This window comes from Rhinoderma darwinii, chromosome 4 (assembly GCF_050947455.1).
Source record: "Rhinoderma darwinii isolate aRhiDar2 chromosome 4, aRhiDar2.hap1, whole genome shotgun sequence".
Classification (NCBI taxonomy): Eukaryota; Metazoa; Chordata; class Amphibia; order Anura; family Rhinodermatidae; genus Rhinoderma; species Rhinoderma darwinii.
Window position 1 is genome coordinate 403584997 of NC_134690.1, and position 24530 is coordinate 403609526.

General features: G+C 43.2%; 1 protein-coding gene across 4 annotated transcripts in view; it reads left to right on the forward strand.

The window, feature by feature from the left end:
- LRFN2 (leucine rich repeat and fibronectin type III domain containing 2) overlaps positions 1-24530 on the forward strand; it is a 533652-nt gene that overhangs the window by 344309 nt on the left and 164813 nt on the right. The gene's annotated exons all lie outside the window — the stretch shown is intronic.

The window sequence follows — 24530 nt, forward strand, 5'->3', positions numbered from 1 at the left end:
GTAGTTAGTAAAGCCAGGGTCAAAACAGGAGTGTACGAGGTACCAAACGCAGAGCAGAAGAGTAGTCAGTAAGCCAGGGTCATATGAAGCAGGGTCAAATAGTACAGAAGCTGCAGCAGGGCCAGGAAACCAGCAGAAAAGAATCACAAGCAAAGGAGGAACAGGAAAGGCAGTCATAAATAGACAGAGGGCGGGAGCTAGCTCCGTCTGGCCAGGCTGTGATAGGTTCTCCCAATCCTAAGCCTGCCACCCTGAGTGGTGGAAGATGGAGTCAGTCTCACAGACATAGAAGCAGGTGCAGACTGATTATCTATGGGCGTTAACCCCGAAGCTGTGCCTGGCAGATCCTTTACAGTACCCCCCCCCCTTTTATGAGGGGCCACCGGACCCTTTCTAAGTGGACCTAGTTTACTGGGGAAACGAAGGTGAAACCTCCTGACCAATATCCCAGCGTGAACAACCCGAGCGGGTACCCAAGTCCTCTCCTCAGGCACGTATCCTCTCCAATGGACCAGGTACTGGAGGGAGCCTTGGACTATCCTGCTGTCCAAAATCTTGGCCACCTCGAATTCTGCTCCCTCAGGGGTGAGAACAGGGACCGGAGTTTTCCTCGAGGGAGCCAATGACGGGGAGCAGCGTTTAAGGAGGGAGGCATGGAACACGTCGTGTACTCGAAAAGATGGGGGCAACTCCAGTCGGAAGGAGACAGGATTGAGGACTTCAATGACCTTGTACGGCCCTATAAACCGGGGAGCAAACTTCTTGGACGGGACCTTAAGGCGCAAATTTTTAGACGATAGCCACACCAGATCCCCGACCATAAACAAGGGGTTAGCAGAACGTTTTCTATCTGCCTGAGTTTTTTGTATGCTCTGGGACGCCTCTAGGTTCTTCTGAACCTGAGCCCAGACTGTGCACAGTTCTCGATGAACGACCTCTACCTCGGGATTGTTGAAACTACCGGGTGAAACGGAAGAGAACCGTGGATTAAACCCAAAATTACAGAAAAAGGGGGAGACCCCTGACTAGTTACTGACCCGGTTATTAAGGGAAAATTCGGCGACGGTCCCTACACTCAGTAAGTGCACGAAAACACAGAACAAAGGGAAACGGGGCAGTTGCCCACGGCAACACCGTGAGCAACAAGAGTGGTGAACGAGCCGAGTCAAACCAGGAGTGTACGAGGTACCAAACGCAGAGCAGAAGAGTAGTCAGTAAGCCAGGGTCATATGAAGCAAGGTCAAATAGTACAGAAGCTGCAGCAGGGCCAGGAAACCAGCAGAGAAGAATCACAAGCAAAGGAGTAACAGGAAAGGCAGGTATAAATAGACAGAGGGCGGGAGCTAGCTCCGTCTGGCCAGGCTGTGATAGGCTCTCCCACTCCTAAGCCTGCCACCCTGAGTGGTGGAAGATGGAGTCAGTCTCACAGACATAGAAGCAGGTGCAGACTGATTATCTATGGGCGTTAACCCCGAAGCTGTGCCTGGCAGATCCTTTACAGTTATCTTCATTGAAAAAACCTGTGCTTTTCTTTCAAAAATAAGGAAATTTCTAAGTGACCCTAAACTTTTGAACGGTAGTGTATATATATATTTTTGTATGATAGTGGTAGCATTTACTGGTGCGTTAATGGTAATTTATCATCAGGAAATGTCATATCATTTGTCCATATAAAAACATCTTTAATTATTCCAGTTTCCTGTAACTCATTTGTCAGCTTTGCTGTATAGACTGGGATAGGGCTATTGGTGCTGTATTGCGGCTCTGTACAACACAGAGGTTTAAGGCACAAATACACCATTCATTCACAAAATCTACGGCTCACAGATCCCACACATCCCAGTATTAATGCCATGCAGATCATTGCCTATTAATTATTATTCATTTATTTTGTCAAAACTATAAACAGATCTAACAGAGAATGGAAAAAACTAACAAAACATTCTATCTCTCATCACCAATGGATCTAATTTTCGTTTTCATCATCATCATCATCATCAATATTCAAAGTCATAATTATTACCATTCATCATTATTATCACTTTCATTATTATCATCATCATCATTATCATCATCGTCATTATCAACAATCAAAACATAATTTAAACAAGTCATCATCGTCACTATTGTAACAAGTCAGTTCCGGAAGTTTCTTCCCTCCTAGATATTCCGCCATCAACTATGAGTGATATTATTGTAAAATGGAATAGACTCAGCCACGAAGTGCAGACCACGTAAAGTCACAAAGCGGGGCGCCGAGTGCTGAGGAGCAAGTGCAGAAAAGTCACCAACACTCTGCTGACTCTATAACTGCAGAGTACAGACCTCCTCTGGTATTAACATCCGCACACTGTGCCTGGGGGCTTCATGGCATGGGTGCCGAGTAGCTGCATGCCAGCCTGACATCACCAAGCACAATGCCAAGCGTCAGATGGAGGGGTGTAAAGCCGCCGCCACTGGACTCTGGAGCAGCGGAAACGTGTTCTGTGCAGTGACGCTTCTCTATCTTGTGGTCTGATGACGAGTCTGGGTTTGGTGAATGCCAGGAGAGCATTACCCGACTGATTGCATTGTACCAGCTGTAAAGTTTGGTCGAGGAGGGGTAATGCTATGGGGGTGTTTTTTTAGGGGTCGGCCCGTTAGTTCCAGTGAAGGGAAATCTTTATTCTTCAGCACACAAGACATTTTGGACAATTGTAGCTTCCAACTTTGTGGGAACAGTTCAGGGTTTGGCCCTATTCTGTTCCCCCATGACTGTGCCCCAGTGCACAAGGTCCATAAAGACATGGGTGGCTGGCTGGTTGGTTGGTTGGTTGGAGGAGTTTGGGGTGGAACAACTTGACTGGTTGCACAAAGTCCTGACCTCAACCCCATCCAACACCTTTGGGATGAACTAGAACGGAGATTACGAGCCCGACCCCCTCCCCCAACATCAGTGTCTGACCTCACAAATGTTGTTCTGGATGAAGGATCAAAAATTCCCACAGACACCAAAACATCTTGTATAAAGCCCCCAGAAGAGTGGAAGATGTTTTACTGCAAAGGGGGAACCAACTCCATATTATTGTCTATGGATTTAGAATGAGATGTGCTAAGAGCTCCTGTAGGTGGAATGTTGTCATGATGCGGGGTGTGGACCCCTCTGCGTAGCAGAACGGCAGCTAACCAAACAGGTAAGTACAGAGTCTATAGTCCAGAGAGGGTACCTGTGGAAACTTAGACAGCAGTAAGGCAGGCTCGGCTGGGACCAGGTGACAGGTAGACGTCAGGCGTGGAGTAGCGGAACAGGCGTGGGATGCAGCACAACACGACAACAGCTCAGCATGGTACAGGATCTGGATAGCACGAGAAACAGGATACAGGAACAGGGAACACTTGGAAACTGGAAGACACTAGGAGACCATTAGCAAGACAAACTTTGGGAAACGAACAACGCTCAGGCAAAGAACAAGAGGGCAGGTCCCTTTTTATAACCAAGTAGCCTTCTGGGCTAGATTTCAGACTTCCTGCAATATGCGCGCACTGGCCATTTAGGACCGTGCACGCGCGGGCGCGTGCGCCCTCCAGGAGACAGTCTCGAAACCAGGAAGGGAGTGTCGGCGCCTCACAGGAGGACGAAGCTGCAAGGAACTCAGACCTCCATGGCCACGGCTGTCGAGGGGTAAGCTGGAACGACGGGCCGTGGCCATAGACGTTACAAATGCGGAGTTGTCCCAATACATTTGTCCATATAGTAACTATATATATATATATATATATATATATACCAGTAGAAAAACGGCAGCACTCTAATTCAATTTGCAGATTCCAGTAATGGAGGGTGCCAGCTGATAGTCCCGATCCAAAGACTATACGTATATCCAAAAAGAAAATTCAGCAGCACTCCAACGATCAAGGTGAAAAAAGTGAAATTTATTGTGCCAACATGGCAATGCAACGTTTCCGTCCCACCTTGGGACCTTTCTCAAGCATAGTGATACATACAAATTCAGTGGTTTATATAGTGTGTATCCAATCAGTGTCGTCAATCTCATTAAGAAAATGAGGTTGGTATATACATCTTAAAACAACGTGATATAAACAAAGAAAGAGTATCGAAGTGACATAAGTCGATACATATGGTGAAAACAATAAGTTGATGTTAAAAACAACATAAAACATACATTACTTATGCAAGAAAATACAAAATTCCATAGATCGCAATATTCACCAGCTGGGTGAAATACGGAGACTGCACGACCACTTAACCAATCAGAATGCAGGTATTGTTGTAAGACGTATAACACTTGTCATTCACAGCCCGTGTCTGTCCGGCTCCACTACGCATGCGTCGGATCAGTCCGGACCGGATATGACGTCTCGCTATAGTAACTAAGATACCGATCGTTAGTAAACAAAGTCCCCTCAGCATTCAGTTTGGTCGATCAGTATAACCCGGAAATGACATATCGCTTCAAGAGTTAAACATATCGATCCTCCGAAAAGACCATTGCGCATAAAATAGGTAGGAAATATAAATCAAATAAGAATATTGCTCATCTTGTCTTTACTCAGCACCTACTGGGTAAATATACCCAAATGTTATATCTGCATGAAAATAGGCAATTTACCGCACATCATAATTAGAGTATCAAAAGCTCATTCATGGTAATATATATAAGAAAATAACCAATAGAATCCACACGAGGAAGACGGGATCCCGATCACATTCCGTGTACGGCGATCTTCGTCATTCAGGTTCGTGGAAAGAAACGCACACAACATCGTGTACGCGGTCCCAACCAAATCGCCTATAACCCGTGTAACGGACTCACAATATTTAAAATCATAAAAATAAAAAAAGAAAAAGGAAAAAAGATGTGCCGTAAATACAACCCAATCATGGGAAAGGAAGAAACCAATAAAATATCAAATATGCTGAGAAACAGACACCTTGAGCAAGAGAATACTTCAACCACCTCTCCATCGCAGATATAGCTAATATTGGTTTATCATAATATCAATGAAGTCGATCTGAAGTGGTCCTGCAGTCCCATGTTTATCTACAATAGAAGAATTTTTTATTAAAAACATGTCGAATTCATGTATCACACATTTTCTTTTTAAAGAGGAGAACATCACCAGAAGTTAAGACACAACAGAAGGTAACAGATTCAGGGAGCAACTCTGGATACATTAAATTCAACATTAAGGCCATTAGGTCGCAAAGAATTCAATTGAAAAATCCATTTAAGTTCACATTTATGTAGTGCCCTATGTCGATCACCACCCTTATAGGATAAAGGGATATGGTCAAGGATCATAAATTTCAGATCCTTTTCAGTATGGCCATGATCAGTGAAATGTTTTGCAACAGGTAAGTCACATTTCTTTTTTCTTATTGAGTACCGATGGTTATTCAACCTCGTTTTAAAATCACATGTAGTCTCCCCTACATACAATAAATGGCAGGGGCACCAAAGTACATAAATAACCCAGTCTGTATCACAGGTTACATGATGTTTAATCTTAAATGATTTATGTGTCACAGGATGTTCAAAAATATTACCCCTCTGCATAAGATTGCAGTTGATGCATCTATGGCATGGGAAATTTCCTGGTCTTAAAGACTTTAATAACGCTTGTGTCCCTTTTAGCTGTTGTTCACCAACTCTGGTTCTGACAAGATTGTCCCGCAGATTCTTAGCTCTACGGTAAGACATTAAGGGCGGATTATTAAGTTCACAAATATGGTTATAACTATTTTTAATGATAGGCCAGTGTCTATTCAAAATGTTGGATACACTACCACTCAACACATTATATGTAGATAAGTCCTTAAGACTTGATAATGTAGTGGAGACTGAATTTAAACCAATTTGTCTTAAGGACTTTGGTTTATTTAACAAAAGTGGCTTTCAGCCGCCTGTGATATCTAATTCTATTGAAACATATGTTGAGTTAGTCAAGAAAGATCTGTCTAAATTACGTGAACAGAATAATGATTGCCTTAATCATCCTAATGTCACTACTGCAGAAATGACGGCTATGCATGAGTTGATCCATAACCACGACCTCACCATCAAACCCGCTGACAAAGGGGGTGCGGTCGTGGTTATGGATACCGTAACATATATGTCAGAAGCTCATAGACAACTGAGTGATATAGATATTTACAAATTATTAAAAACTGATCCTAGGTGTGATATTGAGAAGAAGATTAAAATGTTTTTGACATCAGCAGTTGATGAGGGCATTATCGATTCTGCGTTATATACCTTCTTGCTTATAGATCATCCAAATACTCCTTGTCTTTATTTGCTTCCCAAGATTCACAAGGGATTAGTGAATCCGCCAGGTCGCCCGATTGTATCGGGTAGGGGCTCCCTTTTAAACAATATCTCGATTTTTGTGGACAAGGCATTGAGACAATTTGCAACAGGCACTAAATCCTATATTAGGGACACTACAGATTTCCTTCAGAAATTAAAACAGACAAGACCTCCAGCAGGAGCACTGTTGGTGTCTTTTGATGTTGTCTCCCTCTATACCTCTATAGGACATGATAGAGGTATGGAGGCAGTGAGACGGAGACTAATGGATTCTGATTACGATATCCCATGTAGGGAATTCATTATGTCTCTCCTAGAACTGATTTTGACTAACAATTACTTCATGTTCGATGATAAATTTTACATTCAATTAAAGGGGACGGCGATGGGGTCCAATATGGCCCCCACCTACGCCAATATTTTCATGGACATGATGGAGGAGACATGCGTCTATGTGTCCCACCACTTCACCCATGTACTGGGGTGGTGGAGATACATAGACGATGTCTTCCTTATCTGGACAGATACTGTAGCAAATTTGGAGTCTTTTCATCAGTTCCTTAATCAGATTGATCATAATATCCGATTTACTATGACCTTTTCCAATGAAATGGTACAGTTTTTGGATGTCAATGTAATACTGAGGGACAATGTCCTAACCACTAGGTTATATACGAAGGATACAGATCGTAACACCCTTTTACAATTTGAGAGCTGTCATCCTAAGAACATGATACGGTCTCTGCCTTTAAGTCAGATGATGAGAGCAAAACGGATTGTGGATGATCCGATTGATTTAGATACGTCCCTAGACCTCATGATTTCCAATTTTGCTCAAAGGGGATACCCTAAACATTTATTATATACTCACAAAATGAAGATTAAGAGTATCCCGAGGGAAACATTGACTAAACCATGTAAGCGTATTAAAAATAAAAGATTACCATTCATATCTACATATAATGTGTTGAGTGGTAGTGTATCCAACATTTTGAATAGACACTGGCCTATCATTAAAAATAGTTATAACCATATTTGTGAACTTAATAATCCGCCCTTAATGTCTTACCGTAGAGCTAAGAATCTGCGGGACAATCTTGTCAGAACCAGAGTTGGTGAACAACAGCTAAAAGGGACACAAGCGTTATTAAAGTCTTTAAGACCAGGAAATTTCCCATGCCATAGATGCATCAACTGCAATCTTATGCAGAGGGGTAATATTTTTGAACATCCTGTGACACATAAATCATTTAAGATTAAACATCATGTAACCTGTGATACAGACTGGGTTATTTATGTACTTTGGTGCCCCTGCCATTTATTGTATGTAGGGGAGACTACATGTGATTTTAAAACGAGGTTGAATAACCATCGGTACTCAATAAGAAAAAAGAAATGTGACTTACCTGTTGCAAAACATTTCACTGATCATGGCCATACTGAAAAGGATTTGAAATTTATGATCCTTGACCATATCCCTTTATCCTATAAGGGTGGTGATCGACATAGGGCACTACATAAATGTGAACTTAAATGGATTTTTCAATTGAATTCTTTGCGACCTAATGGCCTTAATGTTGAATTTAATGTATCCAGAGTTGCTCCCTGAATCTGTTACCTTCTGTTGTGTCTTAACTTCTGGTGATGTTCTCCTCTTTAACCCCTTCAGGACCAAGCTCATTTTGGCCTTCAGGACCAGACCCATTTTTTCAAATCTGACATATTTCACTTTATGTGGTAATAACTCCGGAACGCTTTTACCTATCAAAGTGATTCTGAGATTGTTTTCTCGTGACACATTGGACTTTATGATAGTGGAAAAATGTGGTCGATAAATTCAATATTTACCAGTGAAAAACACCAAAATTTGGTGAAAAATTGCAAAAATTAGCATTTTTCTAAATGTAAATGTATCTGCTTGTAAGACAGGCAGTTATACCACACAAAATTGTTGCTAATTAACATCCCCCATATGTCTACTTTAGATTGGCATCGTTTTTTGAACCTCCTTTTATTTTTCTAGGACGCTACAAGGCTTAGAACTTTAGCAGCAATTTCTCACATTTTCAAGAAAATTTCAAAAGGCTATTTTTACAGGGGCCAGTTCAGTTGTGAAGCGGCTTTTAGGGCCTTATATATTAGAAACCGCCAAAAAGTCACCTCATTTTAAAATCTTCACCCCTCAAAGTATTCAAAACAGCAATTAGAAAGTTTCTTAACCCTTTAAACGTTTCACAGGAATTAAAGCAACGTAGAGGTGAAATTTTCAAATTTCATTTTTTTTTTGCAGAAATTCATTTTTATTCTATTTTTTTTGTAACACAGAAGTTTTTACCAGAGAAACGCAACTCAATATTTATTGCCCAGATTCTGCAGTTTTTAGAAATATCCCACATGTGGCCCTAGTGCGGTAATGGACTGAAGCACCGGCCTCAGAAGCAAAGGAGCACCCAGTGGATTTTGGGCCTCCTTTTTATTAGAAAATATTTTAGGCTCCATGTCAGGTTTCAAGGGCTCTTTCGGTGCCAAAACAGTGGAAATCCACCAAAAGTGACCCCATTTTGGAAACTACACCCCTTGAGGAAATTATCTAGGGGTATAGTGAGCATTTTGACCCCGCAGGTTTTTTGCAGAAATTATTGGAAGTAGGCCGTGAAAATAAAAATCGTCATTCTTTCAAAGATTATGTAGGTTTAGCTAATTTTTTCTAATTTCCACGAGGACTAAAGGAGAAAAAGCACCACAACATTTGTAAAGCAATTTCTCCCGAGTAAAACAATACCCCACATGTGGTTATAAACGGATGTTTGGACACACGGCGGAGCTTAGAAGGGAAAGAGCGCCATTTGGCTTTTGGAGCTCAAATTTAGCAGGAATGGTTTGTGGAGGCCATGTCGCATTTGCAAAGCCCCTGAGGTACCAAAACAGTGAAAACGCCAAAAAAGTGACTCCATTGAGAAAACTACACCCCTTGAGGAATCCATCTAGGGGTGTAGTGAGCATTTTGCCCCCACAGGTGTTTCATAGATTTTATTAGAATTGGGCAGTGAAAATAAAAAAAATCCTTTTTCTTCAATAAGACGTAGCTTTAGCTCCAAATTTTTAATTTTCTCAACAAATAAAGGAAAAAAAGAACCCCAACGCTTGTAAAGCAACTTCTCTGGAGTACGGCAATACCCCACACGTGGTCGTAAAATGCTGTTTGGGCACACGGCAGGGCTCAGAAGGGAAGGAGCGCCATTTGCTTTTGGTGTACAGATTTTGCTGCATTTGGTTTCTGGTCGCTATGTTGCATTTGCAAAGTCCCTGTGGGACCAAAACAGTGGATCCCCCCCAGAAGTGACCCCATTTTGGAAACAACACCCTCAAGGTATTCACCTAGGGGTGTAGTGAGCATGTTAACCCCACAGGTGTTTTGCAGAAATTCGTGTGCACACGATGTGGGAGAATGAAAATGGGAATTTTTCCTTAGATACGCCAATGTGTGGTGCCCGGCTTGTGCCACCATAACAAGACAGCTCTCAATTATTATGCGGTGTTTCCCTGTTTTAGAATCACCCTACATGTGGCCCTAATCTTTTGCCTGGACATTCGACAGGGCTCAGGAGTGAAAGAGTACCATGTAAAATTGAGGCCTAATTTGGCGACTTATAAAGTATTGGTTCACAATTGCAGAGGCTTTGATGTGAAATAATAAAAGAAACCCCTGAGAAGTGACCCCATTTTGGAAGCTGCACCCCTCAAGGCATTTATTAAGAGGTGTAGTGAGCATTTTCACCCCACGTGTCTTTTCCATAAATGATTGCGCTGCGGAAGGTACAAATTAAAATGTTTCCCTAGATATGCCAATTCAGTGTCAAATGTCATGCCCAGCTTGTGCCACTTTTTTTTTTTTTATATACACCGTTCACCGTACGTTATAAACTACATGTTACCTTTATTCTGCGGGTCAGTACGATTCCGGCGATACCAAATTTATAGAACTTTTTTTATAACTTTTTGCACAATAAAATTACTTTTGGAAAGAGAATGTATTTTTTCTGTCGCCAAGTTGTGAGAGCCATAACTTTTACATTTTTTCATCGATGGAGCTGTATGAGGGCTTGTTTTTTTTGCGAGACGAGGTATAGATTTTATCGGTACCATTTTTGGATACATGCGACTTTTTGATCACTTTTTATTTCAATTTTTGGAAGACAGTGACCAAAAAAAACAGTAATTATGGCAGTGTTTTTGAGTTTTTTTTTTACGGCGTTCACTGCGCTGGATAAATAACATAATATTTTTATAGTTCAGGTCGTTACGGTCGCTGCGATACCAAATATGTATGGCTTTATTATTTTTTTCAATAATAAATGACTTGATAAGGGAAAAAGGGCGATTGTGTTTTGTGTTATTATTTGAAACTTTTATTGTATGTTTTCCAACTTTTATTTTTACTTTTTTTACACTTTTTTTTACACTTTTCTTTAGTCCCACTAGGGGACTTGAATGTCCAACTATTTGTTTGATGTTCTAATACATTGCACTACCTATGTAGTGCAATGTATTGGAACTGTCAGTTGTTCACTGACAGCAAGCCGATCAGGCTCCGCCTCTGGGCGGGGCCTAATCAGCTTACGTAATGGCAGACAGGAGTCCATTGTTAGGGCTCCTGTTGCCATGGTAGCAGTCGCCAGCCTTGCCATCGCATGGCAAGGCTGCCGATTTTCTACAAACCTCTAGGATGCAGCGATCACAATGGATCGCTGCATCGAAGGGGTTAATGCCAGGAATCGGAGCTAGCTCCGGTTCCTGGCGATAGATCGGGGTGTCCGCTGTAACATACAGCGGACACCCACTGCTGATGACGCCGGCTCAGCTTCTGAGCCGGAAGCTGAGCCGGCGCCATCTTGCCGATGTTACCGGAAGCCTCCTGGGCCCCGCCGACGACGGGGCATAGGAGGATTCCGTTACAGGCTGATCGGGAGGTAAGCATTAGCCCTCCGATCGTCTTTGCAGCCACCGGCAACCCAGCGATCACGTTGCTGGGGTGCCGGTGGCTATAAACTCCTCACATGCTGCGATCTCTATTGAACGCAGCATGTGAGGGGTTAATCGGTCGGATCGGATGCTAGCTCCGGTCCTGGCCGATACCTTAGGGTGCCAGCTGTAACATACAGCTGTCACCCGGTGGTGATGTCGCTGGCTCAGCTCCTGAGCCAGCTTCATCTCCATGACGTATATTTACGTGAAAATGCGGTAAGCCACCGATTTTAATGACGTTTATATACGTGATCCGGCGGGAAGGGGTTAAAAAGAAAATGTGTGATACATGAATTCGACATGTTTTTAATAAAAAATTCTTCTATTGTAGATAAACATGGGACTGCAGGACCACTTCAGATCGACTTCATTGATATTATGATAAACCAATATTAGCTATATCTGCGATGGAGAGGTGGTTGAAGTATTCTCTTGCTCAAGGTGTCTGTTTCTCAGCATATTTGATATTTTATTGGTTTCTTCCTTTCCCATGATTGGGTTGTATTTACGGCACATCTTTTTTCCTTTTTCTTTTTTTATTTTTATGATTTTAAATATTGTGAGTCCGTTACACGGGTTATAGGCGATTTGGTTGGGACCGCGTACACGATGTTGTGTGCGTTTCTTTCCACGAACCTGAATGACGAAGATCGCCGTACACGGAATGTGATCGGGATCCCGTCTTCCTCGTGTGGATTCTATTGGTTATTTTCTTATATATATTACCATGAATGAGCTTTTGATACTCTAATTATGATGTGCGGTAAATTGCCTATTTTCATGCAGATATAACATTTGGGTATATTTACCCAGTAGGTGCTGAGTAAAGACAAGATGAGCAATATTCTTATTTGATTTATATTTCCTACCTATTTTATGCGCAATGGTCTTTTCGGAGGATCGATATGTTTAACTCTTGAAGCGATATGTCATTTCCGGGTTATACTGATCGACCAAACTGAATGCTGAGGGGACTTTGTTTACTAACGATCGGTATCTTAGTTACTATAGCGAGACGTCATATCCGGTCCGGACTGATCCGACGCATGCGTAGTGGAGCCGGACAGACACGGGCTGTGAATGACAAGTGTTATACGTCTTACAACAATACCTGCATTCTGATTGGTTAAGTGGTCGTGCAGTCTCCGTATTTCACCCAGCTGGTGAATATTGCGATCTATGGAATTTTGTATTTTCTTGCATAAGTAATGTATGTTTTATGTTGTTTTTAACATCAACTTATTGTTTTCACCATATGTATCGACTTATGTCACTTCGATACTCTTTCTTTGTTTATATCACGTTGTTTTAAGATGTATATACCAACCTCATTTTCTTAATGAGATTGACGACACTGATTGGATACACACTATATAAACCACTGAATTTGTATGTATCACTATGCTTGAGAAAGGTCCCAAGGTGGGACGGAAACGTTGCATTGCCATGTTGGCACAATAAATTTCACTTTTTTCACCTTGATCGTTGGAGTGCTGCTGAATTTTCTTTTTGGATATATATATATATATATATATATATATATATATATATATATATATATATCAAGGGTAAACTGACAAGACATTGGGCCCCTGAAACCCAGCCGTGATGTGATTCAGTGATCTTAATATAAGGTTCTCAGCCGATTGATGTGGAGCTAGAATTCATCCATTGATGGGATTATCCACCTCTGGGGCCCTGACCAAACAGCCGTGATGAAGTGAGGGGACTCCGTTTTCTTATATAAGATCCAAAGTTGTCAGTGGAGCTAGATCATCTCCATTCTTAGGGCTATCCACCATTGGTCCCAGTATCTTGTGTGAGGTTATAGATTCCTTCAGCGGAATCTCTCGGGCTGTCGAGTCTTGCTCGATTACCCAACCACCATCTCCAGTTCTGAAGGTTTTGTCCCCAATGACTCTCGAATTAGTCTGAACATCCGGCACATGTCCTATTGGACGTCAAGCCAAAAATTGACAGACAAATGTTATGTTCAGTCTGAACCTTCAAACAATATCCCTGGATTGTCAGAGCATTAGTCTTGCACATCAATAGAGCATTTACCGCACATGAGTGGATGAAGGCTTCAATCCAAATGATTTACTTTGTAATGTACAATTGCTCACAGAAGCAAAAGGCCACGTCTAATGTGATTGTATAAGACTAGTGTTACCCTCGCCTAAGTGACGATAAAGTGACCCTAGGGTTTTATTATAAAGAATACACAGTCTGAACGTTAAAAGCTTAAACTCATCCCGATTCCGAGAGTAGAAGGTTCAGTTCTGCGTTATTAGCGCTGCCGGCGAGGGCCTCCAACAAAGTCTGCCAGAAATTGTCCATTTTCCCTACAGTTTTTATTACTTTAGAGTCTGCACGTTATTATCTCCCAAAGGTCTTTTTTATGGCATTTTATTTTTTTTAATCAATTTGTTTACACATTAATAAAAAAGTGTGTGTGTTGGGCAGATAAGAATGGGCTGCAGTGTTATAACTTATCTTCAGTTACTTTTTTTATTTCCAGACTTAAAGGGTTCGTCCAGTTTATAAAACACATTTCCATGCAACCTATTAATAGCAGGGGGGGGGGGTCCTCTGTTCAGGATCCTCATCTCTTTGTCAAAGTATAGAGTGGTTACATAGAGCGTCTCTCTCTCTGGAGGACCTGTCCTGTCCTGTATGACACAGACAACACATTTATATGAATGGACACTGTGTAATGCTTCATTTCTCCTGTGGTAGCGCTGTAGGGAAATTAAACACCTACTACCAGCTTATTTATTAAAGCTGATCGCTGGGGTTCCCTACAGGAGAACTCTTTGTGATCAGCTTCTTGTCAAGGGACCCTTCTAATATGTAGGGATTGATCAAAGTGGACAAGTCTGCTTGGTTGCTTCCGTAATTGGCATAAAAGTGAATAGACATGCAAGGTCACCTCTCTATTCCCCACTGGTTGTAGCAGTCGGCTGTCACTACAACTGGCCAGATGGGGTACCTCGTTCTTAATATAAGCACGGGTCCAATGAGTATTCATTCCCAAGTTCCATTTTCTAGTCCTTACGAATCCTGGATGGATTTTAGTTGTCACGTGGCTTTTTTTCCAAGCTGAAATCAATTGGACAATTCTTACCATGAATAGGTGGAGTCTCCAACACCTGTGCTTAAAGGGAAAGTTTATCCTCCACTAATCTATCTAATGTATGGGCAGACTATACCCTTACAAGCACAATATCCCTCAGGGCTCATGTATGCAGATCAAGCCGTGTTCTACCGATCCTTACTCCTTCCCGAAATCTGACGTAACTGTACTTCATGGCCGGGAGCCGATCATTCACTGTAATGGCTGAGATCGAAGATAACTCTGATCCCGGCCATTTAACCACTTTGATGCCACAGTCAACCACGACTGTGGCATCTAAGCCATTAGAAGGAGTAGGGGGGGTTCCTCCCTCATGCCATCAGCCCCCTGTGACGTGATTGCGCTGTCCCGATGGTTTTCACGGTTGCCTGGGGGCCTAATGAAGACATTCAGGACTGCGATCTTGGAGCTCTTGGAATTAAAATTTATCAGTCATTAAACATGGTAGGAATAAAAATAAAGCTCTCCACGCAAATTTTTTTTCATTTCTTTGTAAAAGTAGTAAAACATAAAAAAAATTATAAATTCGGTATCGCAGTAATCGTATTGACCCGCAGAATAAAGTTACATTTCGCTTTTTAGCGCACAGGGAAAGTCGTAAAAATGAAACCCCCCAAAAATTTAGAAATTGCTCTTTTTTCCCATTCCACCCCACAAATAATTTTCTTTACATTTCTCTAGTACATTATAAGGTACATTAAATGGTGCCACTAAATGGTGGCTTTCGGAAGGTTGGGAGGAAAAAGCTAAAATTAAAAAATGAAAAATGTATGGGCCGGAAAAGCGGTTAATATGGCACGCATAGACAGCTATGGGTCCGTACTGCACCCCTGTGTTCCTCTGAATTTATATGGAGGGACAAAGAAAACCAAAAGTTATGGCATTACAAACACAGACCCTAGGGACACGTACCGATCCATCGACTCATAGCTTGAAAATTTTTGGCTCTTCGAGCTATGATGTTGGGCTGCAAAAGGAGAGCCTTATGCATGCACATTCCCTTTAAAGGGGTTGTCCCGATTGGACAATACATTTTTAAAAATGATCTGCCCATGTGATCATCTGATCGCCAAAGTTTCGGCTGTTGAAAACCTATTGATCAGCTGATATCTCTGGGGGAAGCTGTGGGTGGCAACAATAACGTCTACCATTAAAATGAATGAGATTGGGGACCGCGGCCCCAGTAGGACTGGAGGTGGCCAATCAGGACAATACCTTTCATCTTTTTCGGACAACTCACTTTTATACCCACACATGATATTTTCCAAGTTGTATAATAGAATATATAAATACAAGTACTGTCCTCTTCACACACATTTTTTTGCCGCAATTTTTGCTGCGGAAACCGCGGCAAAAAACGTCCGGAATTGCCTCCCATTGATTTCAATGGGAGGCAAAGGTTTTTTTTTTTCCCCCGTGCGGGAAAAACGCTCGCGGGGGAAAAAGAAGCGACACGCCCTTTGTTTGGGCATTTCCGCCTCTGACCCCCCATTGACATCTATGGGAGGCAGAGAAAGTGTTTTTCACTGCGTTTTTTTGCCCGCGGTGCCATTACGTGGCAAAGAGAGTGCAGGCAGGTCAAAATCTGCCTCCAAACTCCTTCAGGAATTTTAAAGGCAGATTTTTCTGCCTGCAGAAAACTCCGTGTGAACAGAGCCTTAGGCTGGATTCACACTAGCGTGGCGTTTTTGCGGACGCAAAAATGCGACGTTTTGCGTGCTCAAAAAACACTTGACAGCTCCGTGTGTCATCAGTGTATGATGCGCGGCTGCGTGATTTTCGTGCAGCCGCCATCATAGAGATGAGGCTAGTCGACGTCAGTAAATAGTCACTGTCCAGGGTGCTGAAAGAGTTAACTGATCGGCAGTAACTCTTTCAGCACCCTCGACAGTGAATTCCGATCACAATATCGAGCAACCTGTTAAAAAAAAAAAGCAGTTCGTACTTACCGAGAACTTCCCTCCCGGCCGTTGCCTTGGTGACGCGTCCTTGGTCCCCTCTCTTGACATCCGGCCCGACCTCCCTGGATGACGCGGCAGTCCATGTGACCGCTGCAGCCTGTGATTGGCTGCAGCCTGTGCTTGGCCTGTGATTGGCTGGAGCTGTCACTTGGACTGAATCGTCATCCCGGGAGGTCAGACTGGAGGAAGAAGCCGGGAGTTATCGGTAAGTCAGAACTTTTTTTTTTTTTACACGTTCATGTATATTGGGATCGGAAGTCACTGTCCAGGGTGCTGAAACAGTTTAACTCTTTCAGCACCCTGAACAGTGACTATCTCCTGACGTCGCGTACCGGAAAAATTTTTGCCGGGTTCGGTCAAAACGAGTTCGGCCGAACCCGGTGAAGTTCGGTTCGGTTGTCCGGGTTCGCTCATCTCAAAGACACTCCGTTTGGATGTTTGTAAACAGAAAAGTACGTGGTGCTTTTCTGTTTACATTCAGAGTTTGACAGCTCTTGCGCGAATCGCGCAGTTCGCACGGAAGTGCTTCCGTGTGGCATGCGTGGTTTTCACGCACTCATTGACTTCAATGGGTGCGTGATGCGCGAAAAACGCCGAAAGAACGGACATGTCGTGACTTTTTTTCAGCGCACTCACGCTGAGGAAAAATCACGCACATGTCCACACGGCCCCATAGACTAATATAGGTCCGTGCAACGCACATGCAAATCATGCGCGTTGCACGGACGTGATTCCCGTTCGTCTGAATAAAGCCTTACTGTAATAGTACGAGGAAAGAATAAAATAAACTAAAAAGTCTAATTACACTCGCACCATCTTTATATTTATAGCACTTTGGTTGTGAGCAGAAAATCAAATCAAATCAAAGGCCCCTGAAAGTCATTGTATACATTATTTATAGGACGAGAAGAACATTCTAGAAAGTCTAATCTAGGTCAATATGAAATAAATGAGGAGATAGTTGGGTACATTTTGTCATATTGGAATCTGTCTGATGTAACCCACAAGTAAAATACATGGAAATATATTCATAGCTAAGTGTTACAAAAAAAAGGAAGAATTTTTGGCTGTGATAAGTTATCTGCGCTTCCATCTTTTAGTAGTTGATGAGGGATAAGCTTATCTGTTCTGCCAGGGGAAGGAAACTTAACGAGTTCAAATTCTACTCAAAAGGAAAAGAGTAAAAAAAAAAAAACATATTGAAATTGTGTCTCAAATAAACCATTAATGACATTTCATATGTGGAGCGTGACGTGAAATATCACATTTCCCGAATTAATAATTCATGTTGATGTCTGAATAGTAACTGCAGGGCATGTTTCCTACATGTAGGTAATGGTTCTGGAAGGGAGAATGGGGTACAAAAGGGAAAAACAGCTTCTTTGGGCATGGAATACGCATGTTGCCACTTCATTTATCACTAAGGAAGAAAGACATAACGACAAATACGTTTTACTTGCAATACCATATCTGACCACATGGAGTGCTGTGAAAATGAAAAACATCTTTGAGGAAAAGTGATCAAGGAGGACTTTCTTTCAGGCACCTGCAGTGTAATACTCCATCTAAAGGTGCAATTATTTCGTGCGTTGAGATGTATTAGGGTATGTTCACACGCAAAGTTAAAAATGTCTGAAAATGACGGAGCTGTTTTTCTATTGAAACAATGAGAAAAAACTCCAAAAATGGCTCAAGAAGTGACATGCTCCTTCTATTTATGGGGCATTTTTTTACTGGGCGTTTTTTAAAACAGCGGCGTAAAAATGCCCCGTCTGAACGAAACGCCGTTTTTCCCATTGATTTCAATGGGCAGATGTTTGTAGGCGTTCAGCTACAGTTTTTTAAGGCGTATTTCGAGGCGTAAATGCCCGAAAACTCTGCGTGTGAACATACCCTTACCCCTGAACACTATCCAAAAAGGTCCAACATTCTGTATCAAAGACTTTCATGATATAATATAAGAATAATAGATATTTATAGCAGTTGAAACTCCATTTTTCTGATACAGGACTCCAAACCTTAGGCGTCGAAACAGAGCTACTACAGGATAAAATTATGTCTGCCAGCAGCCACCACTAGAGGGAGCTCAGAAGCTTACTGTATACTGTTCATACATTAAACTCTATAATAAAACAGTATGCAGAGAGCTCCCCCTAGAGGTGACTACAAGTAGCCAGAATTATATCATGTAACTCTATGTCTTTATGAAGAAATGCAGAGGATTTGGAGCACTGTATGAGAAAAAAAAATGGAGATTTGACCCCTATAGGAATATTTAATGAAATTAATAAGCACAGAATGTTGGATTTAGAAACAATACGGTGTTAATAGAATATATTCATTTTTTTTATAGCAGAAAGCTACCCAGGAATTAAAAAAGTTTACTTGATATTTACCATCAGAAAATGACGATGAGCAGACCCGCACTCCGGACTGCTTGTCAGCTATTATTGCTCGGTAATTAGAGAGAAGGGAGCCGACTCCGATCAGAGAGAGGTCAGCTTCTCATCTCTGTAAAACAATTGTACATGCAGATATTTTGTCGGTGTCCTATGGGGAGTCGCTGCTAATCGCTGGTGGGTTCATTTGCATTTATTTGTGTAAAGCAAAACAATACGGACTCTAGACGAGAGAAAACTTACACAAAGAGCGGGGATATAATGATGGTTTTGATTCTGCAGAGCCTTGTTGCATTTTGCTTCGAGCTTAAAGGGGTAGTCCCATGACTATTAAGCTATGCCATAATATTCTGATCGATGGGGGTATAACCTCATAGACCCCTCATCTAGAGAACAAATGGACTGAGGTCCATTTGCCGGTTGTCCTGCACGGCATTGCTCCCGGCATAAGAAATGTTTTCCGTTTCATAAGAGAGTCGTTCTGATGTGAAAGGGACTTTAAAGGGGTCGCCTCAAGGCAATGATCCCTAGCCTATGCCACCGATGTTCCATTAGCATAAGTCTGACCATTGTGACCCGCACTGATTACGAGAATGAAGAGGTAGCAGTGTTAGGAGAGCGCCGTGCTGCTTCGTCTGCTGTCAGCTTCGCTGCCTAGAAAAAGTTGCGCGGACAAAGTAATACTCAGCTCTACTGGCATTGATGCCACTTTGTTTTAGGGGATCACAGTGGTTGGACCCCTATCGATTTGAAATTGGTGGCTTGTACTAGAGATATGACACCAATATCTTTGACGAGACAACCAAATAAGGGGCTTTACACATTAAGATAATGCGGATGATTCTTTGGTGTGATTGTTGGCTCCATGATACCAGCCAGTCATGAAGGGGACGTACAATGTGTATTTACATGTACTGATAATTTGATTGTGTAATCGCAGTCACATGTCTCAGTGTGTTTGATTAAATCAAAATATAGGCATATTTTAATGTGCATCAACGTCTCTGCCCCCTCATTCCTTGTCAGGACCATTGTATTTAGATATCGGTATTACGGTATCCACAAGATTTGCAAACATGATATTGACTTTCCAAACCAGTCACCACTCTAATGCATTGCTGCATCTGGACACATGCGTGCAACCTGGACACATGCCTACACCCTGGACACATGCCTACAACCTGGACACATGCCTACACCCTGGACACATGCCTACACCCTGGACACATGCCTACACCCTGGACACATGCCTACACCCTGGACACATGCCTACATGCTGGACACATGCATACAACCTGGACACATGCGTACAACCTGGACACATGCATACACCCTGGACACATGCCTACATGCTGGACACATGCATACAACCTGGACACATGCGTACAACCTGGACACATGCCTACAACCTGGGCACATGCCTACACCCTGGACACATGCATACAACCTGGACACATGCGTACAGCCTGGACACATGCGTGCAACCTGAACACATGCATACACCCTGGACACATGCATACAACCTGGACACATGCATACACCCTGGACACATGCATACAACCTGGACACATGCATACAACCTGGACACATGCATACAACCTGGACACATGCATACACCCTGGACACATGCGTACAACCTGGACACATGCGTACAACCTGGACACATGCGTACACCCTGGACACATGCGTACACCCTGGACACATGCGTACAACCTGGACACATGCGTGCAACCTGAACCAATGCATACACCCTGGACACATGCATGCAACCTGAACCAATGCATACACCCTGGACACATGCATACAACCTGGACACATGCATACATCCTGGACACATGCATACAACCTGGACACATGCATACACCCTGGACACATGCATACACCCTGGATACATGCATACACCCTGGACACATGCATACAACCTGGACACATGCATACACCCTGGACACATGCATACACCCTGGATACATGCATACACCCTGGACACATGCATACACCCTGGACACATGCATGCAACCTGGACACATGCATACACCCTGGACACATGCATACAACCTGGACACATGCGTACAACCTGGACACATGCGTACACCCTGGACACATGCGTACAACCTGGACACATGCGTACAACCTGGACACATGCGTACAACCTGGACACATGCGTACACCCTGGACACATGCGTACAACCTGGACACATGCGTACAACCTGGACACATGCGTACAACCTGGACACATGCGTACACCCTGGACACATGCGTACACCCTGGACACATGCGTACAACCTGGACACATTGGTGCAACCTGAACCAATGCATACACCCTGGACACATGCATACAACCTGGACACATGCATACAACCTGGACACATGCATACAACCTGGACACATGCATACACCCTGGACACATGCATACACCCTGGATACATGCATACACCCTGGACACATGCATACACCCTAGACACATGCATACAACCTGGACACATGCATACACCCTGGACACATGCATACATCCTGGATACATGCATACACCCTGGACACATGCATACAACCTGGACACATGCATACAACCTGGACACATGCATACACCCTGGACACATGCATACACCCTGGATACATGCATACACCCTGGATACATGCATAAACCTTGCACTCTTGCACTCAAACATGCATACAACCTGGAAACACGCAAACACCCTGGACACATGCCAACAAACTGGACACATGCATAAACTGTGGACACATGCATACACCCTGGAAACGTGCATACACCCCCTGACACATGCATACACCCTGGACACATGCATAAACACTGCACTCATGAGTACACCCTGGAAACATGCATTCAAACTGGAAACATGAATACACCCTAGAAACATGCATACACTCTGGACACATGCATACACCCTGGAAACAAGCATACACCCTGGACACATGCATAAACACTGCACTCATGAGTACACCCTGGAAACATGCATTCAAACTGGAAACATGAATACACCCTAGAAACATGCATACACACTAGACACATGCATACACCCTGGAAACAAGCATACACCCTGGACACATGCACACACCCTGGACACATGCATAAACCCTGGACACATGCATAAACCCTGGACACATGCATATACCCTAGAAACATGCATACAGTCTGGACACATGCATACACCCTGGAAACAAGCATACACCCTGCATACATGCATACAGTCTTAATACATGCAAACACCCTGGTCACATGCAAACACCCTGGTCACATGCAAACACCCTGGACACATGCAAACACCCTGGACACATGCAAACACCCTGGACACATGCAAACACCCGGGTAACATGCATATGACCTGGATATGCATACACCCTGTGGCTTCTACTTTAGGCAGCACATATACTATGGAACCCCAATCTATAAACCTGGAAGTTCATCTTTCATGTACAGACTTCAAACTTTCAGTGTAATGGCCCGTACTGATCATAGTGTATCTCAATTAGGAAAACAGAATAATGTCGCAAATAAATAGGTTCGAGAACACATCTCCCATGTGAGAAGTCAGAGTCACTTGAAGCTTCTGTCACCAATTAAAAATCTATAACTGGGCCCACCACCCTTCTTTTGGCCCCCTCAGGCACCAAGGCCGAAATGCATCAGATACTTCTTCAAATCTGAGGACACTGTAAAATACTAATGTATGGTCAACATCTTCTCAAAGTTTCATATTGAATATGTAGTCCACCGCATCAATGAACCTTAAAGGGGGGTCCACCTCGAGCAACAAGTTGCTATATTGAAGACCCTATACCCGGGAGCTGATTTGAGGGTCTTCTTGAGAACATCTCATCAACTGTATGCGTTAAAGTGATGTAGGCGCCCGTTGTAGCTAATAGATGTCCATAACTTCCACCGAGCAACATTGAAGTCCTCCAGTGCTCACAGGTGTGTTGTTCGTGACTCTGTCTGGAGTCCTACTCATGGGGCTTTACTTTATGTGAGCAATGAAAATGATACTTCCAAAAGTAACAACATATTTCCTAACTCCATCCAAGAGAATTAATGAGCGTGAATCATCATCGATGGAAATCTTGGCTCAGGTCTTCATCTCACTCCTGCTCGAGAACACAAAAAAATCTTCCCGTAAAGTCTGAGTTCTCTCTAGTCGTCAGGATCGTCTTATCTTTTTTTCTTGGTTTGTGCTTGAGCTACTAATAAGGAAGGTTAAGGGCTATGAAGAAACCTTATAAATAAAGAGGCAAAAATGACCACACGTGGCTGCCTTTTTACTAACACGTAATAATAATGGTATAATGATTTGTTTTACTGCTTCTTGTAATCACTTTTCTGTTGGGAAATTGTCACGTTGGGTTCGTGGACCCACTGGGCCATACCGCTTTGGCGGTATGGCAACTAGCCAACAGGGCGCAGGTCAGAGTCTATAGTTTATATAGGGTACCTGTGGCAGCTCGGACAGTAGCAAGGCAGGCTTGGCAGGAACTAGGCAGCAGGTAGACGACAGGCGTGGAGAAGCAGGACAGGCGTGGTATATAGTACATCATGGCTACAGCACAAGACGGCACTAGATCAGGATACAGGTTACAGGAACAGGAAACACTGGGAGCAGGAAACACTAGCGGACCATTTGCGAGACATACTTGGAATACAACAACAAAGCTCAGGCATAGGATTAAGGGGCTGAGACCTTCTTATAGCCTAGGGTACACTGGACCAATTAGCTCTGGCTTCTTAAGTCTGGACTGTGCTCGTGAGCGCACCCTGGTGGTCATTGTGGAGAAAGACGGCCATATGTGCAGACATCTCTTGAGAGAATGGCGTCGACTGGATGGAAGGAAGGAGTTTGTGGTCAGCGACCACGGACGTTGCAGGAATGTTGAAAGTTCAGTCTCTTAGGGACACAACCTGTTACATATATTTATCACCTGGTGGAACCAGGGGAGGACTCACCATTCGGGCTGAGCCTAAAGGGGGTTTTACACTGGGCGATTGTCGTGCAGATAATTAGTTCATAGAACGCTCGTTGCCTATAATTGCCTGGTGTAAAAAGGGCAGCGATCAGCAGATGAACGAGCAAACACTCAATCATCAGCTGATCGTATCGTTCTAAAAACAGTGAAATATTCTGGTTGTCGGCAGCTCATCTTGGTGGGTAAACAGGGAGACGCACTGCCGACATGATAATAATGTACTGTATGGGGACGAGCGATCAGAGTAACGACCGCTCCTCACCATCCATAGCTCCGTGTGACAGGAGCAATCGAGCGCCGATCAACGATGTCTCCTTGAACGGCGCTCGCTGCACCGGCCGCTTATCGGTAAAGTGGCCAGTGTAAAATGGCCAGAAGGAGCCCTCAGTCATTTAAGTATAGTGCTTGGTGAGGGGCCCATGACCCAGGCTACCTATGGGCATACCCATTGCCTTTAGAGGGCTTGTCTCAAAAAAATAGCCCCTGGCAGCATATAGATGCCATAGAAGGGTGCCCCCCTCTATGAGCCAGATTGAAGACCCGCTATGTAAGAATGGCTCTCGCTATGTCAACTCCATCCCATCATCGCATTACATGGATGGCCAATCATTTCAGTGGCCGCCAATATAATGCTACATTTCTCCTTAGTTACTGATGCAGCGTTACCCAGCGATAACATCAGATTTTTTTTTGGGGTTGTCTTGGTCAGACAAACGTTTTAAAG